This window comes from Scyliorhinus canicula, chromosome 8 (assembly GCF_902713615.1).
Source record: "Scyliorhinus canicula chromosome 8, sScyCan1.1, whole genome shotgun sequence".
Taxonomy (NCBI): domain Eukaryota; kingdom Metazoa; phylum Chordata; class Chondrichthyes; order Carcharhiniformes; family Scyliorhinidae; genus Scyliorhinus; species Scyliorhinus canicula.
In genome coordinates this window covers 4,132,652-4,151,291 of record NC_052153.1, presented here as the reverse complement: position 1 = coordinate 4,151,291, position 18,640 = coordinate 4,132,652, and the positions used below count along the sequence as shown (strand labels likewise).

General features: G+C 46.8%; 1 protein-coding gene across 7 annotated transcripts in view; it reads left to right on the top strand.

Annotated features, from left to right (window-relative positions):
- The window catches only part of znf462 (zinc finger protein 462), a 104,642-nt gene that overhangs the window by 21,570 nt on the left and 64,432 nt on the right, over positions 1 to 18,640 (top strand). For 5 of the 7 annotated variants that reach the window (XM_038804037.1, XM_038804036.1, XM_038804039.1 and 2 more), the window contains exon 2: positions 10,959 to 11,011. The exons of the other annotated variants lie outside the window; for them this stretch is intronic. The gene's annotated coding sequence lies outside the window, so the exon portion shown is untranslated. The remainder of the gene's footprint in view (positions 1 to 10,958; positions 11,012 to 18,640) is intronic. 7 annotated transcript variants of the gene reach the window in all.

Below are 18,640 nucleotides of genomic sequence, written 5' to 3'. Positions count from 1 at the left end.
GGTCATGCACTGAGGAGATTAAAATCCTTGTGTAGGGTGTATGCAGTTAGACTTCCTTTTGCTTGGTTAATGGTTGACCTAGTTCTGTTACCATATGCTTCCTGCAGTACTCTGTTTCAGTGGCTCTGGGCTGAGCTAAGAGTAGGAAAGTGGAGGCAGCGTTGCAAAATGAAAACACGGTGAGGCTGAGAACTATTCTGGAGATGAAACATTCCTGTCGAGGAGGATCCTAAATTAACCCATTCTGCGCCGCGCCTGTGCAGTAACTCCATGTGCTCTACCCTTTTTCTCCTTCCGAGAGGCTTTCCGGAGGTTTTTGTTTTTTGACATGCAAACTCTCCAGCGTTAAGCTGGGTAACTTCAGAGAAACTTCATTGATTTTTGAGACTTTGTCAGGCCACCAAACTGTGGCAGTCCGATGCACTGTTTTAACACCAGCATGCTGCTAATGGCAGTGTTTGTCTGGGCATGAGGCCCACTTCCTATACATTCTGCTGTTTGTTTAATTGAAACAAGTGGATAAATTTGCTTACCATGGGTGTGGTGGCAGCTCGCTGTCGGTGAAAACATGTCCTACGCTGTTCTAGACTTAACAGCGTTCCATGCGGGTTGTAGCGTCTTTGTGGTTGAATTGATGCTGCCTCTGTTTCTCTAGGTTGGAACCACAGAACCAGTGGCCAAAGTGGTGAAGGACACACAACAATTGGGTTGTAAATTATCCGTACAGGGCCAAGATGTTTTTTTCCCGTTTCCCCCTCCCCATTATATTCTCTCTGCTGTTGATTGACTCCTCGCTGCGATATTGCACAACCAGAAACGGGGCCATTCAGCCCATCTGCTCCATGCCAGTGCTTGTGCTGCATGTGAACCTCCTCCCACACCATTGGCAAATCGCTTTCTTCCTCGTATCTATCTGGCTTCCCCTAAAATCTATCTATGCTATTTGTCCCAATCACACCCGCATGATCGCGAGGTCCATATCCTAAGCTGCCCTCTGAGTTACAAATTTCACTGGATTTATTTCTGATGGGGATTGTGTGTGTGTAGTTTTCATCTCCAAAGTGGAAAGTTCTATTTACCTGATGGCTTGATAATTTTATAGACCTCTGTCCAATCACTTGTCCTCCTGCTCCTTGCTCGAGGAAAGAGCCCCCCCCCCCATTGCTGAAAAATAATTTCCCAAGTCTGGTGACATCCTTCCACGTCTTTGTTTAATTGAGAGAGTTGCTCACCATCCAATTCCTCGTCCACCATTTTGTCGCGCGATGTGCTGTCTGGTTTCATTGTCCGTTTCTGTTCTTCTCGATGTCGCGGATGTGTAACTTCAGGAGGGGTTTGCTGCAACCCCCTGGTCAGGAACAAGGATCCTGGCTGGTAATTCCGCACCTTTATTCAGGAATGTCATGTCTCATGACTTTTCGAAATATAATACAGCACAATCTACTCCGCCACAGGTGCGACCAGAATATGTGGCTGTTTCAGAATATTATGTATAATGCATGTAAAAATTCTGTTTGGGCAGAACTCGTATGGCAATGTAAAATTCAGTGTTTTAAGTTCCTGGCATAATTTATGCAATTAATTTCTTGATAATTTAAGAACATACGTCAGCAGGAAGACCTACAACCCTCAGGTTACACCATTCAGTTTGATCATGTGTTCTGCCCCCTTGTTCTGGACTCTCCCCAACAGAGGAAATAGTTTCTCTATATCAGGATCATGTATGTTTCAATAAGATCACCCCTCATTCTTCTGAACTCCCAACGGGTATGGGCCCAAGCCGTTAATCTTTCCTCGTAAGGTAAGTCTCTGGATAAGGGGCAGCACGGTGGCGCAGTGGTTAGCATTGCCGCCTTACGGCGCCGAGGTCCCAGGTTCGATCCCGGCTCTGGGTCACGGTCCGTGTGGAATTTGCACATTCTCCCCGTGTCTGTGTGGGTTTCGCCCCCACAACCCAAAGATGTGCAGGGTAGGTGGATTGGCCACGCTAAATTGCCCCTTAATGGGAAAAATTGAATTTGGGTACTCTAAATTTGTATATTTGTATATTTTTTTAAAAAAAGGATAAGAGATGGCAAATTTAAAACAGATTGGAGGAGAAACTATTTCTCCCAAAGGGTTGTGAATCTATGGAATTCGCTACCCCAGAGTGCGGTGGATGCTGGGACAGTGAGTTAATTAAGGAGGAGTTAGACAGATTTGACCCGGGGCCGGAATGGAACCCGGGTCCTCGGTGCCGGGAGGCAGCAGTGCTAACCACTACGCCACAGCGCCGCCCAAGATTTGTAATTAATAATGACTTGAAGGGTTAGGGAGAACAGGCAGGGCAATGAAGTTAAGACCATGATGAGATCAGCCATGATCGTATTGAACGGTGGAGCGGGCTCGAGAGGCTAAATTGCCGACTCCTGCTCTGAGTTCATATGTTCTAAGAAAGAACCATTCTGTCCAATTCCACCTTCCAGCTCTTGGTCTGTAACCCTGTAGGTAACAGCACCTCAAGCACAATTCTTGATTAGTAAGGGGATTTCTTGATTCATAAGGGGATCAGGGGTTATGAGGAGAAGGCAGGAAAATGGGGATGAGAAACATATCAGCCATGATGGAGTGGCGGAGCAGACTCGATGGGCCGAATGGCCTAATTCTGCTTCTATTTCTTATGGTCTTGTATCGATCTCATCAAATTGCTTCATTTTAAACACTTCAAATAGATTCATAAATTTTATTTCTTTATTTATTTGTAAAAATAAATTTAGCGAGTCCCCAATTATTTTCTTTTCAATTAAGGGGCAATTTGTCGTGGCCAATCCACCTAACGTGCGCATCTTTGGGTTGTGGGGGGTGAGACCCACGCAGAGACGGGGAGAATGTGCAAACTCCATGCGGACAGTGACCCGGGGCTGGGATCAAACCCGGGTCCTCGGCGCCGTGAGGCAGCAGTGCTAACCACTGCGCCACCATACTGCCACCATAAATTTTATTGATGATCATTGTCAACACCGTTTGATGTTCCAATCTGTTTGTTTTGATATCGATGAGGAGGAATTCTCCTATTCTGGGAGATGGTGGATTATATTTTGACCTTTGTTGCATTTTCGGTGGAAAGCTTTCAGAAGAACCTCCGTAAGATGGAATCTTTATCCAAACTCATTCCTTCTATTTGCCTGGGGATGTTGTTGTACAGAACCTCCTTGTGTTTCTGGCTTTGTAGAATTACACAGGATTCTGCCCATGTTAATTACCTTCCCCTTAAATGCTATTTATGAATACTATTAACCTCCAGCCAACCCCTGCAGTAGTGCGATCCCGCATTTTGTATAGAAATTCCCCCCGAATTCCCTGTTGGATTTATTAGTGACAATCCTATGTTGTCAAAGATGTGCGGGTTAGGTGGATCGGCCATGCTAAATTGCCACTCGGTGCGGTTACGGGGATAGGGTGGGGGATTGGGCCTAGGTAGGGTGCTCTTTCAGAAGGTCAGTGCAGACTCGATGGCCTGAATGGCCTCCTTCCGCATGGTAGGGATTCTATGGTTTATGACCCCCTAGTTTGTGACTGTCCCACATCGACTCTTGTGTTGGTCTGGTTCCTGGTGTTAACCTTCTCGGATTTGATCCCTTGTTTTCCCACAGTGCGTCTTATCGGATATTAAATTTTTACACTTCTGCTTGGCTGCTTATTGGATTCGCAAGTGCTGAAATAACATTGAAATAAATGCAGAGTTGTAAAGAGAAGAGTAATACAGTTATGTTATCACTGAACTTTGCACAAGGCTGACCATGTAATAATAAAGTTTTTACGTGCAATAAATAGGCGTCTGGTGTGAAAGTATTGCAAGAAAGCCGGTGTTGGGTCTCCTGTTAAATCTAACCCAACTGACCACAGTTTTGGAAATGCAACTTTGGGGGGGTTCATTGCTCTGTGGAAAAGCTTTGTTGGATTACACCTTTATTACGAGGGTTGTGCACTGAAATTCAAGGGGCATTTTCTGAGTTCTAGCCCATGCACTCCCCTGAGTTACTGCCCATGAATCAAGACTACCTACTAATTCAACATTTTTAAAATTGTTCAGTTAAAAACACTGACAAATAATTTGCGCAGCATCCGAACTGTTTTCCAAATTTAATGCCAAAAAATATGCTTGTAGCTATAATATTTGGGGGGGGGGGTGAAATGTGGTTCTAAGCTTGTCGTGTAAGTGAAGTGTGTCACTTGCTCTGTTGTGGAATTGACAACTTTTAGAAAGAAATTTAGAGTGCCCAAGTATTTTCGTTCCAGTTTAAGGGGCAATTTAGCGTGGCCAATCCACCTTCCCTGCACATCTTTTTGGGTTTGGGGGGGGGGGGGGGGGGGGGGGGTGGGGGGTGTGAGAGACCCACGCAGACACTGGGAGAATGTGCAATCCCCACACGGACAGTGACCTAGCGTCGTGAGGCAACAGTGCTGACCACCGCTCCAGCGTGTCGCCCGAAATTGATAACTTGACCATTGATTTCCTGTGTCCATCTGTTGCAAAATTCAGAATCGTTAGCATCAGGCCACTTTCCCGTGAGTGGCTCTGTGAACCAGAAAATCAAAGCATGTGCAGGTTTGATTACCGACGTGTTGGGTTTGCTTACCTCTGCTATTTGAGGCAGTATGGCGGCTAAAATTGTTCTCTGCATTTCTAGATTTGGCTGAAATGCGGAAGAAAACAACCAGGAGATCTCTGCTGGAAAGGTTAGACATGGGACACACATCCATCCTAAGCTTTTTGGTGCATCATAAAAATCATACACTACTTTTCTTGATGATGGGTTTATTGACAGAATGCAGCATGGCACATGCCTGCTTCTTCTACCTGTGTCCCAGCAGACTCTCTTTGTACATGCTCGAAGTACTGAATTACATAATGCGCTTCATCCTGCATATCTTAATGTAATTACCGTACCATTATCAGGGAAGACGGGATGTGCTGTGGGCCTGTATTGAAATGAAAAAAATGAAAATCGCTTATTGTCACGAGTAGGCTTCAAATGAAGTTACTGTGAAAAGCCCCTAGTCGCCACATTCCGGCGCCTGTTCGGGGAGGCTGGTACGGGAATCGAAACCGTGCTGCTGGCCTGCCTTGGTCTGCTTTCAAAGCCAGCGATTTAGCCCAGTGTGCTAAACAACCACTGTATTCACTAGTAACCGGTCTGTAATCACTGAAGGCTCATATGTGGTGTCATTCAAGGAGTCCAACAATTGACAGCTTCAGGAAAGATCAGGTAAAGGTAGATTTTGAGGAGAGAAAGTGTTGAATGACACCAATGTAAACAGGGCAGATAGCAGCATTTAAACAGCACTTTTACCACCGAAAAATATCCCAATGCACTTCATAGTGATTATTAAATAAAATTTACATAGAACATAGAACATACAGTGCAGAAGGAGGCCATTCGGCCCATCGAGTCTGCACCGACCCACCCAAGCCCCCACTTCCACCCTATCCCCGTAACCCAATAACCCCTCTTAACATTTTTTGGTCACTAAGGGGCAATTTAGCACGGCCAATCCACCTAGCCTGCACGTCTTTGGACTGTGGGAGGAAACCGGAGCACCCGGAGGAAACCCACGCAGACATGGGGAGAACGCACAGATAGTGGCCCAAGCCAGGAATCGAACCTGGGACCCTGGCGCTGTGAAGCCACAGTGCTATCCACTTGTGCTACCGTGCTGCCCATATTGGGACTGCATTTAACGCCATGTCAGGGCGCTTGTTCAAAGGGGGAGGTTTTATGAAGCATCTTAAAAGAAGGAAGAGAGGGGGGTGTCGTTTTTCTCCTAATCTCCGTTTTAAATAAGGAGGCGCCTTATTTTAAACTGTGTCCTCTAGTTCTAGTCTCGCCCAAAAGGGGGAATATCCTCGTGTCAAGCCCCTTCAGCATCTCCTTTGTTTCAATAAGATCATAGAACAGTACAGCACAGAACAGGCCCTTCGGCCCTCGATGTTGTGCCGAGCCTTGTCCGAAACCAAGATCAAGCTACCCCACTCCCTGTCATTCTGGTGTGCTCCATGTGCCTATTCAATAACCGCTTGAAAGTTCCTAAAGTGTCTGACTCCACTATCACAGCAGGCAGTCCATTCCACACCCTAACCACTCTCTGAGTAAAGAACCTACCTCGGACATCCCTCCTATATCTCCCACCCTGAACCTTATAGTTATGCCCCCTTGTAACAGCTACATCCACCCGAGGAAATAGTCTCTGAACGTCCACTCTATCTATCCCCCTCATCATCTTATAAGCCTCTATTAAGTCGCCTCTCACCCTCCTCCGCTCCAAAGAGAAAAGCCCCAGCTCCCTCAAACTTTCCTCATAAGACCTATCCTGCAAACCAGGCAGCATCCTGGTAAATCTCCTTTGCGCCCTTTCCGATGCTTCCACATCCTTCTTATAGTGAGGTGCCTCAATCGTCTAAGCCCCAATGGATACAGGCCTAACTTGTGCAACCTTTCCACATGAGATAACCCCTCTCCTCCAGCCCAGTGAACCCACTCTGAACTACTTCTAATATATTTCCTTAAATAAGGGAGACCAAAACTGCACACTACGCTAGATCTGCTCACACCAATACCCAATACAACTGCAGCAAAACATCCCTACTTATATTTTTCATTCCCCTTGCAATAAGTGGCAATATTCTATTTGCCCTCCCAATCACTCCGCAGTGGCGTATCGGCAGACTAACTTTCTGTGACTCATGTCCCAGGACACCCAGATCCCTCTGTACCACACACTGCATTTCTATTCTTCCGACCAAAGTATGTCGCATTTTGCCACTCATTTAACCTTTCTAGATCCCTTTTCCCGACCCCTCTTTGTGCCATCGGCAAACTCTACGCAGGGATATGATGCTAAGGTGAGACGAGAGACGGCTTCTCGGGAGCACAGACGCCAGCATGGGCCAACTGGGCCGAATGGCCTGTTTTGATGCTGTGGAATTTTGTAACGTGTAAAATTACATATTTGTGGATTTTGAAGAACGAGGATATTTCTAACCGCACTGACCTCATTTAACATTGAAACACTAAAGAGAGTGGCGACGGGGGTAGGTGAAGGTACTTAGTTATGTGCAAAGCTTTTCGCCCACTGGTAACTCCCGTGTGCGGGGAGCTCGGCAAATGTGCCCTGTTTGTGTGGTTGAAAGTTAAAACCTGCCTGGCCCTTGGTGCGACCATACAGTGGTATTGGAGACCACAGCTGCAAAGGTCTTTGTGAAATAATACCAGTGAATAGAGGAAATAAGAGCATTGATTGGGACTGCTTTGCACTGCGCAGAATAGCGTCTTGTGAAAGTTTGGGCTGCATTTCTAAAGAACATGTTGGAGGCTTCAGCTGAATCCTGGCAAGGCCAGCCGAACTTTAATGGGGGCGCTGGGTTCAGTGGCATGCCATGTAGCCACTGGCATCCAGGTGGAAATCTGACAGAGTGCACTGACTGTGTCATTCGGCCTTGAGGTTCTCGCAGTCAGTTAACAGTTCTGTTCGATAACCGTTTGAGGACTTGAGAGACGTGCCGGGTACATCGTTCATTAAATGTCTGAACTTTACACGTTTTTATGCAGTGTTCATACAGGGAGTGTAGATCATGTTTAATAGTATTAAAGATCGCATATTATCAATGTGCATCGATAATGTGGACTCAGCCCATTGGACTCCCGTTTGAAGCACTGCCGGACGTCATTTCATCGTCAAAAGTTTTTCTGTCCTGCATGTTTAGTGTGTTGGTCCCGTTTCTCTAGCCTGGCGACTTCATGCCCGCTGAGCACTATTTCTTCTTTTTTTAAAGTTTAGAGTACCCAATTCATTTTTATTTCTTTTCCAATTAAGGGCTAATTTAGCATAGCCAATCCACCTACCCTGCACATCTTTGGGTTGTGGGGTCGAAGCCCACGCAGACACGGGGAGAATGTGCAAACTCCACACGGACAGTGACCCACAGCTGGGATCGAACCTGGGACCTCGGCGCCGTGAGGCCGCAGCGCTAACCCATTACGCCACCGTGCTGCCCGAGGACTATTTCTTGTTGGACGTGAGGACGAGAGCATTTTCGGGCAAATTATGGGTTTATCTACCAGTTGTAGAGAATGTTTCAGTAGCTGGTCTTCTAAAAATTGCACGGAGAAATTATTTACGGCCAGGTTTTGTGTCCAGCATTTTGTATTCAAGAGGTTTTATTTGCATTAAATGGTTCTGAACCTGCTTTCCGTTTTTAAAAAGAGTTGCCACTGGTGTAAATTGTTACTGGGTCACACTTTCCCATGCATTAATCCAGTTGCAGCTCTGCATTAATTTTTATATGATAGCCAGAGCATTCTGACCTAGAAAGTTGCATTGGAACCACTTTTAAGGACCTTGGCTTGAGGCAGTTGGGCATTCCTGTAATTGGGGACCGTTTCCTGAAGCTGGGAAGCTGGTTGGGTCCTTGTGGCCTTGGTCTTGCTATCTTCTAGTCTAGCTCATTCCTGCAGCCAATCTTATTTTTACACAGTACGATCCCAGTAATTCCACATGCACGTTTCCCGAGAGCCGTGGCCACATCTGTAAATTTTTTGCTTTAATTGATCGTCATCGTATGTTATGGTATTTTTTTTTAAGATGCCCACTGGAGTTAGTGTTGACGGTCTGCACCAGTGACCCACTTTAAAATGGAACAACGAGGGGCCCTGATTCTAAACATGCAGGAATCCTGTCGAGAGAATTGGCGGAGCTCACGCAAGATCAGTTATGAGTAAAAATTGCTTTGATTTTGTTGAAGAAATATTGCTCATCCAAGACGACCATGCATTGTCTTCAAATACACCCCACCTAATTCACGAGGATCTGCATTTAAAAAAAATAAATTTAAGAGTACCCAATTATTTTTTCCAATTAAGGGGCAATTTAGCGTGGCCAATCCACCTTTGGGTTGTGGGGGCGAAACCCACGCAAACACTGGGAGAACGTGCAAACTCCACACGGACAGTGACCCAGAGCCGGGATCGAACCCGGGACCTCGGCGCCGTGGGGCAGCAGTGCTAACCACTGCGCCACTCTGCTACCCGAAGATCTGCGTTTGAGGCGGCCGTGGGCTTTTGTTAGGTGGTGTGGGGTGCATTAACATAATGCTGTGGTGGTGCAGTAATGCAAACTGTGCGTTGTCAGCTCATCCGCCTGATAAACATCAAGGGTGGAAAAAGGGATGTTTCCCAAATGAGGAACCCCGAGGGGGAGAGTGGGCAGAAAAATCCTAAGAAAAGGTTGGTTAATAATATGACTACAGGGCTGGCAGTGGATCTGCTGACCCCTTGCGTTTTCATCCTCGCTGATTAGCAGTCCTTCTTGAACAGTGAGCTTGTTATGCAGATTGTTGAGTGGATCTCCTGAAGGCATCTCGTAGGTGCCGTGCCTTAACCCATTGTGTGCTTCACTGCTGGGTTGGGCAGGGGTGCTGGGGGGGGGGGGGGGGGGGGTTGCGCGAGAAGGGGTGTTGGGGCTGCTCGGGAGCTGATTGTTCTTATCCCCCTGGTTGGTGATGGATTAGAGTCAGCGGCAGGTTTCGGTGTTTTTTTTTTGTCCTGGAGAGATGGAGGCCTGGAAGCAAAGGGTCACCAGCACTTGTGTGAAACTTGTCATTTAAATAAAAATGTGCGCTGTTGTCTATTCCAAAAGACCTTCTTTCACCAGTGCAGCAGTGTGTGTGGAGGGAGGGAGGGTGCTAACATTGGGAGAGTTTGCTTATTTGCAGACAGCCTGGCTGGTGATTAACAAAGGTCAGTAAACTTTGGAATCTCTGAAGTAGAGCGAGATGGTCTTTGTCTCTCTCTCTCTCTCTCTCTCTCCCTCCCTCCCTCTCCTTGTGAGACCATTGAAAGTTTTGAAGGTGGTGCAGGTATTATGGAATGCTTGTATCTGCTTGCTTCCACCAACAAAGCAGCTCTGGTTTAGAGGGGGGGGGGGGGGGGGGGGAGGAGGATTATGGAGCAGACAGAGCTTTCTCCTGTTAAAATGAACGTTCCTCCAACTTGCTTCATGTGAGCAAGTGCTATTACTGTCTTTCCTCTGGGTATATGGCTCATTTCAAGGGGAGAAGAGCTGTGTGTGATTTTTTTTTTTGTGTTTTGTTTGTTGTTGATGAAGAAAGTGAGAGAAAATCTCAATCACTTGAGAGAGGAAGGGGGAATTTGAAGGGAAAAAAAAACACCCCCTCAGACAATCTCCTCCTTTTCAGCAAGGTGTTGGCAAGAGAAGCTAGCTAGGAATTTTGAGCAGCATTTTTTCAGTGCCTCAGATGCTTGAGATGAATGGTAGATAAGTGGGGCCATGTTGTGCTGCTGCCTGGAGCTCAGCTACTGAGAGCTGGTGGAGAGTCTGGAGGTAAAATGGCTGCTCCTGAAGCTGGTAGGACTAGGCAGCTTTATTGTGTGTGTCTTAAAGCTGTACTGACGAGGCAGCAGATACCGTGTCCCTCCCTCTCTCTCTTTCTCTCTCAACATCTAATGGTTGCTAGAAGCTGGTCTCATTTTTGAGCAGGAGAGAGCAAGGGGTGGTGGGTGTGTGGGGAAGTGAAGACTTGAATGATCTGCTAATTCTCTCCTAAGAGCAGGAGCCACATACAGAGTGCGCGCGAGAGAGAGAGACAGAGCCTTGAGATTTGTTCAATGATGTGCTGGGCTGCCCTGAAGAAGAATGGGGTGGGGCCTGTCCTTTTCTCTGTGCTGTAATTTGATCCACATCTCAGTTGGAAACAGCTCTCTCTCTCTCTCTCTCTCTAGTCTCTTTATTTTGTAGATACAGGTCTGGGAAGTAAACCTTCAGCTCTGTAGGTGTCTGTGCCTTTTTTTTTTGCTTTGCTTTCTTTGTTCTGAGCAATGCCAGGTCTTGTATGAAATGGTACACTGTCTCAAGGTGGAGCGACAGAAGATTATAACCTCCTTGTTTTAACATCATTTCAGAAGATGGAGGAGAGTGAATGAAGATGGAGGGGGAATGGAGCTGAATTTCAACAGTAAGTACTGCTAACGTGGTTGCAAATTTGCAGGGAATGCCGTCTTTTGATAGCACCCTTGCTGTGCTGTTGGATATTAATGTGCAAGAGGATCAGTGAAGTGGGATTGTGGAGATGATATGAAGCAGGCAAGCATCTTACCTTTTCAGCCTTTGCAGACCTCGCTGGATCTTGAGAAGATGTGTGATGGATGACCCTGTGTGTATCTGGCTGTGCCTCCTCCATGGGTTATGGTGCAGCCAGATTCTGCACGTTCCACTCCAGCCGCCTTCACACCATGACCCCGATTAAGGGGCGGGCGGTGGGGGAAGGTCACCGTGGAGGGAATTGTCTTGGCTGCAGGAGATGATTGTGAACTGTGCTAGATGATTACAACCTGCAGTCACAGTGAGACTCATTTGAGATGCACCTAATTTTGTTTTCTTTTTAAAAAGCTTATCTCGTGCAAGACTGAGGGGACAACCTTCCCTCGTCTACCAGGTCCACTGCAATGATTCAAATTAAAGAAAAAAACACCTCGCTAATTTTTCTAAAAAAATATATATTTTTATTGTAACTGCAGTAGCAGCTTTGAGCACACAACCACTCAAATGCAGTTGTTTCAAGGTTGTGTGTGTTGCTGTTTAGGACATTAGAATTCTTCTTCAAACACATGGTCGTTTTTTAATCTGAGGGGGTTGTGTCTGAGCCCAGTCAGGTACAGAAGAGAGAGGAGTCAGTGAAAGGGGAATGAACATGGAGATATTTAATTTGCAACTTTGGGGTTGCTCCTTCTGCTTGTGTCTGTTCTTGAACTCGCTCCCATTTCTTTTGGGATGGCACCAACTGACTGTCTCTCCCACAAAACTCCCAGGGGAAAGTTGTTTTTTTCTCCTTGTTTCACCCCGTGTCCTCCTCGGACCTCCACCGCATCCCAGTCACCACTCTAGACCACCCCCATCCTCTCCCGTATCAGACAATCTTGTGCTCTCTCCCGTGCGAGCTGGCCCCTTCTAGCCCCCTGAAAGTTTGATGTGTTTTTGGATGCTCTTTACTTGCAGAAAGCTGTCCCAAGCTCCTTTTCACCGACCCTTGCACCCCCTTGGGCAGAGAGCTGGCACGTCTGAGTGAGCCCCAGAGGTGAGGGCACGTTGTCCAAAAACCCGATGTACTTTCCAAGTTCCAAATGTTCTCTCATTTGTAACAAAGTTTGAGCAGTGGTTGTTCGAGGGAGAAGCTCGCTGTGTTTATTGGAGAAGAACTGCGAAAACCTGTTACTTTGGCGTTGGATTGTAATGCAACACTCGGTGAATGAAGCATTCATCTATGGAGGATTTTGGTTTAACTATCTTGCTCGTTAGCTGTTACATCTTCTAGTTCCCATAAATTCAAAATAATCACACTTAAGACTCAGAATGTTGGGTCTTCATCGAGTGTTGGATCTTCATTGACATCCAAGGGTATAAATTCACTTAATTAGTCCCCAGCTCTATAACACCCACTTTAAAAAAAAAATATATTATATATATATATATATATATATATATATATATATACCTCTATAAATGGTCCAGTCATTAACTTTTTTCTAGACTAAAGAAGATTTAACAATCGATTTGGACTTTCATAGATTTTTTTCTTTTCCTCAGTAAAACATTAGTCATACTGTCACTTAGGATCATGTCTTCAGGTCTTGTGGGTTATGGGGAGGAGGCAGGAGAATGGGTATGAGAAAATATCAGCCATGATTGAATGGCGGAGCAGACTCGATGGGCCGAGTGGCCTAATTCTGCCCCTGTGTCTTATGGTCTTGTGTTGTGCCCCCATCTTGTGGACTTGGCATTTATTACTCTCAGCCGGCTAAGTTAGGAGTCACGCTTGATGTCGCGAACATGTCATTTGTTGGTGATGTATGTTTTTTAAGTTTATTTATTTTTTCTTGGGGGTTGCGGGCGTCAGTGGCAAGGCCCGAATCGGTTAGCCTTCCCTAATTGCCTTTGCTCGGCCATTTCTGAGGGGGCCAGTCAGGTGCCAATCACATAGCTGTGGGTCGGGAGTCACATGTAGGCCAGACCGGGTAAGGACGGCAGATTTCCTTCCCTGAAGGGAGATTAGCGAACCAGATGGTTTTTCATGGTCATTACCGAGACTGACATTTTTGTCACTTATTTAATTGAATTTAAATGTCACCATCTGCTGTGGTGAGTTTTCAACCCTCGTCCCCATGTTCCCCGAGACCTCTGAATTACTGGTCGGGTGACATTAACCGCCACACCATCGTTTTGGTGACATTTGTTGATATGTCACTGGTTGGCGTTGCTGATGTTATGTCACTGGTTAGTGATGTTGTTGGTGTTGCTGCAGATCTTTTCTGCTATTCTAGCTCAGAGAAAGGTGGAGTATGAACTCTGTTCCTTCTCAATTGCTTTCTGGTTTCGGTCTCAATGATGGGAGTCATTGGGAGTCTCAACTTCACCAATAACTTTGCCGGGTTCCAGGTTCTCATGATTGAATCCTGTACACGTGCAGTCCGTCCTTTCAGTAGCTCAGGCAGAAATTTAGCCTGGTGGAAGTGTTGACCTGTGCACCAGTCTTCCTGCTCATGAAGGAAGAGTATCTTGCTTGGTAGAGTGGTTGTGTATTTTCGAGCATTGAGCAGCTCTCTAGGTGATTTCATCCCAGCCTTGAGAGGTAGGTGTCGATCGGGATGGCTTATTTCCAGCCCTCTTGCTGATCTGAATGTGTGTGTGAATTTCCTCTCTGGGGACTATCACCATTCTGCCATTCATTCAGCTGCCTGGTTCCTCTGCCAATCGTGTTCTCAATCTCATCACCCTCCGTTCTTTTGTGAATCATTTCCTCCTATTTGCTCAGATAACTCATTTGCTTTCGTTCTGAAAATCTTCTCCCAGTGATTGGGCTTTGCAGAAGCTCTGCTGTTTGATCCACATGTGGGACATTTCCTACAGTCTGAGAATTTGTGGTCAACAGCTGTTGCACATCTTTCCCTCTGCCTGGTGGGCATTCTCTTCTTGCTGTTTTACTGCATCGGTCTTGCTGCCTTTCTCCTGACTTAACCGAAAGCTAGCCATCCGGACAGTCCGCGTCTCCACCGGCTTCCGGTGCCCTGGCAGTGGCTCCAATTAAATCTTTTTGGATTTCGGTGTGTGCAGAGCCTCCCATGAACTGATCCATCACATCTGTGTCCTTGAATTTACATTTTCAGTTTGCGGTTTTCAATCTTGTTCGGAAATTGTCAGCAGGCTCACCCTATTCCTGCCTCTGGCCCGGAATTTCACATGGGCAAATCTGATGGTTTAACTTGGCTGGGGATGTGTGCTGAATTTTTCAAAACTTTTGTTTGTCTGCGGTTCAGCTAACTCCCAAGTACCAAACAAATTGAACCCCTCTTTCCATTCGCAAAAGGGGTGCTGTTGATCCCTTCCTCTTCATTAGATCCCTTGAGATAAATGTTCATATTTTTTATTCATTTACTGGATGTGGGCGTCGCTGGTTAGGCCAGCATTTATTTCTCATCCTTAGTTGCCTTTCAGAAGATGGTGGTGAGTTGCTTTCTTGAACCCCTGCAGTCCCAGGGGTGTAGGTACACCTGCATTGCTGTTAGGGAGAGAATGCCAGGATTTTGACCCAGCGACAGTGAAGGAACGGCCGATATATTTCCAAGTCAGGATGGTGAGTGACTTGGAGGGGAATCTCCAGGTGGTGGGGTTCCCAGGTACCTGCTGCTCTTGTCCTTCTAGATGGTAGTGGTCATGGGTTTGGAAGGTGCTGCCTAAGGAACCTTGGCGAGTTACTGCAGTGCATCTTGTAGATGGCACACACGGCTGCTACTGTGTGTCGGTGTTGGAGGGATTGAATGTTTGTGGAATAGGGAGCAATCAAACGGGCTGCTTTGTCCTGGATGGTGTTGAGCTTCTTGAGTGTTGTTGGAGCTGCACTCATCCAGGCAAGTGAAGAGTATTACATCACACTCCTGACCTGTACCTTGTAGACGGTGGACAGGCTTTGGGGGATCAGGAGGTGAGTTACTCACTGTAGAATTCCTAGCCTTTGACCTGCCCTGGTAGTCACAGTATTAATGTGGCTGGGTCCAGTTCAGTTTCTGATCAATGGTAGCCCCCAGGATGTTAATTGTGGGGGATTCAGCGATGGTAATGCCATTGAATGTCAAGGGCAATGGTTAGATCCTCTCGTCGGAGTTGGTCATTGCCTGGCACTTGTGTGGCACGAATTTAACTTGTGACTTGTCAGTCTACACTTCTGTTTAAACTTCTCAAATGCCTTTGCAACAGCTCCGTTTCCCAATTCATCAGGGGCTGGAACAGTGTGTTTCTTGCTGTTTTAGGAGCCATTTTGATTTTTGCACGATTCGCTAACCCGGGTTAATTTTTCAATCTAATTCGGCATTAGCTTTGTTGTGTTTACGCCCACTTACAACCTGCTGCCACCATGTTATGTTTCCTGGATCCCATAAGTTAGAAATAATCCAACTGTAGACTCCCATCATATTTCTTGCTCTCTCCATGTGGCCGATAACGTCGCTAATCGACACCCGACTAGAGCAGAGGTAAAGTGTGGCACCCGAGGATATATAATCACGTAAGTGTTCAGACGTTCGCCTAAGGTGTCACATTAACACTGCAATGAGGTTACTGTGGAATTCTCCTAGTCGCCACATGGCGGCACCTGTTCGGGTACACAGAGGGAGAATTCAGAATGTCCAATTCACCTAACAAGCACGTCTTTCGGGACTTGTGGGAGGAAATCGGAGCACCCGGAGGAAAGCCATGGGGAGAACGTGCGGACTCCACACAGACAGCGACCCACGCCAGGAATCGAACCTGGGACCCGGAAGGTGTGAAGCAACAGTGCTAACCACTGTGCTGCAGTTCCTCGAAGGAGAATATTGTTTTGTTTTTTTTGCTTGGCTGCGGATGCTCCAGGATCGTGGTCTAATCCCACAGTTTAGTACCTTGCAAAACGAGTGGGAAAGCAAGTCTGTTTTCACGCAAGTCACCTTCTCAGGCCGGAATTCTCCGTACATTCGCTGGCGGCGGGGTTCTCCGGTACCGCAGGCGCTGCACCTTCACCCGTAGGTTCCCAGACGGTGCGGGGTGGCTTCAATGGGGATTCCCATCCGCAGCAATGCGCCGCCTCCTGCTGGGAGGATGGAGAATGCAGCCCTTTGCGTTAAGGTTGTAGAGGAGAGGGTTTTCAGACAAACCTGCTGCTGATATTTGGAGAGATCTGCGGCATTTGAAAACAGAAACATTTTGCACCGTATACTGAAATCCAAAATCAATCCGATAGATTGAGGAGGAAGACTCATTCATGGGATGGGAAACTGTGTGGGGAAAATAGCCAATCTGTTTTTAAAAAATTCATCCACAGAATTACAAATGGTAATCGGCTGTCTTGCGAACTATTTTCACGGTCGCGAATTAATTCTCTATATATTTTATCATTAAAGCAAGATCACAGAAGATTGACTATCCTTGTATGGACTTTAGGGCAGCACGGGGACACAGTGGCTAGCACTGCTGCCTCATGGCACCGAGGTCCCAGATTCTCTCCCGGCTCTGGGTCACAGTCCGCGTGGAGTTTGCACGTTCTCCCCGTGTCTGCGTGGGTCTCACCCCCACAGCCCAAAGGTAGGGTAGGTGGTTTGGCCGCACTAAATTGCCCCTTAATTGGAAAGAATAAATGTAATTCGAAATAATCCTTATATGGCCTTTGCTCACAAAGCTATTGACAATCGATGCAGACTACAAAGGGAGAGGTGGTGGTCATCTCACTGGGTGGGTGATCCCAGGGGTCCAGGCTAATATCCTGGGGACAGCGGTTCAAATCCCACCCCGGCAGCTGGTAAGGTGAATACACCTGGAATTGTAAAGCCTCTCTCGGCGACGTTGGCCCTGAAATGGTCATCGATCGTTGTAATGGCCGACAGGTGACTCCAGCAGTGTGGTTGACCCTTGACTGCCCCGGGAAATGGCCGAGCCAGACACTCCGTTCGGGGGTAAATGCTGGCCCAGCCAGTGGAGCCCACATTCCGTGAAATAACGAAGAAAATAAAAATCACTTCTTGCTCATTTTGGTGAGGAATCTGCCACGTAACAGTAACATTGGTGCTAGAGTTTTGCATTTCCTGCACCGGTTGTCCAAATGTATGATGTTGAAACTCCCATTATGCTAGGCAGAGCATGCAGGGAAACCTTTACCGCAGCGAAGGAATTCGGGACTGCAATGATGGGAGACGTTGAGGGCATGGGGAGGATTTGGAAGACACTTTGTTAGATTTGCATGATTGTCAAACGGGGATATGCACCTTGAATACGCAAAGTACCTGCAAAGCCACGTTGCACATTTATTGATCTTGTGCAGCACACGCCTCAATAGCCACTCTGTTGTTGTCACAATCCAGGTGTTTTTGGAGAGTGGAGGGCGGAAGGAAGAGGGAGCTTACGGGAGTTTGATCAATTTAACTTGCTCCGGTTGGTGGCCCAGTTGATCTTTCCACTTAAAAACTGCAGCAGTATTTCCAGATGTAACAATGGCCATCTTGCCCGCGATGAATTCTCTGCTGATTTTTGGTGATGGGAACTCTGCAAATTTCTCAAATTAACTTGGATGGCGATCGGTTTTTTTCCGGTTTCTGTTTTCAGTCACTGTTTTATCGACAACGGAACTCGAGTTGTGAAGCGAGTCTATTCCTTTCCCTATCCAATTGCCGATCACTTGTGTCTCCTGGCAATGTAAGATGGCAGCCCTGCCAGTCTGCGCATGCACACTTGGGCCCGCCAAATGCCAATGACCTGTCACTTGCAAGCGACATGGAGCCGGGCCAATTGTATTTGGATCCCGAAGCCGTTCGCTCGTTTTCTGAGCCCCGTTCGTGGCTGGCTCTCTGGGTGCATGCAGTCCCCCCTACAGATTCCGGGGGGCGGGGGGGGGTGTGTTTGATCCACCCAGTCATGGCTGCAATTCCATGTGTGGTATCGCGGTGCGTTCCCAGTGACAGACCCACATTAAGGGGAAGAGGTGCCGGACGATTCGGTGAGGGAGAGGGCCTACTTTCCCTTCAGTAAAAGGTGTTAACTTGATGATGTTGTTGATATTTGGAATTCCAGGTTGTCACGACTGTATATGTGCCCTGCTGCACCTGGCCCCCACTGGAACACGTTGACTGTGCTTACGACTGTTCATGCAAACGCACCCCTGTCAATCTGGCTCAACTCAAATCTCTGTGAATTGATTTTTCTCTATTATTTGGTGGGGGAAAGACAGCTGCTAAAAGATTTCATCCAAGTTGTTTATACGCAGTGTGCATTTATATAGCGCCCTTCGCATCAAATATTGCAAATTGTTTCACAGGACGTAACCGACAGCGTTTGAGACTGAGCCACAAGATATTCGGACAGGTGACCTGAGAATTGTGGTGTATTCTGAAATAGGATTGCCTCTGCGGTAAACTCAGTAAAGTGTTTATAATGTTGATTATTCTCCAATTATTGCTGTTAGCTGCATGTAACTGACATTTGAGGTAATGTGTTGGTACCTATTGCAAAGCTTAGAGTGATTTTTAGCTACAACATCTTTCGAAGATGTCCCCCGCCCCCGCTCCGGCCT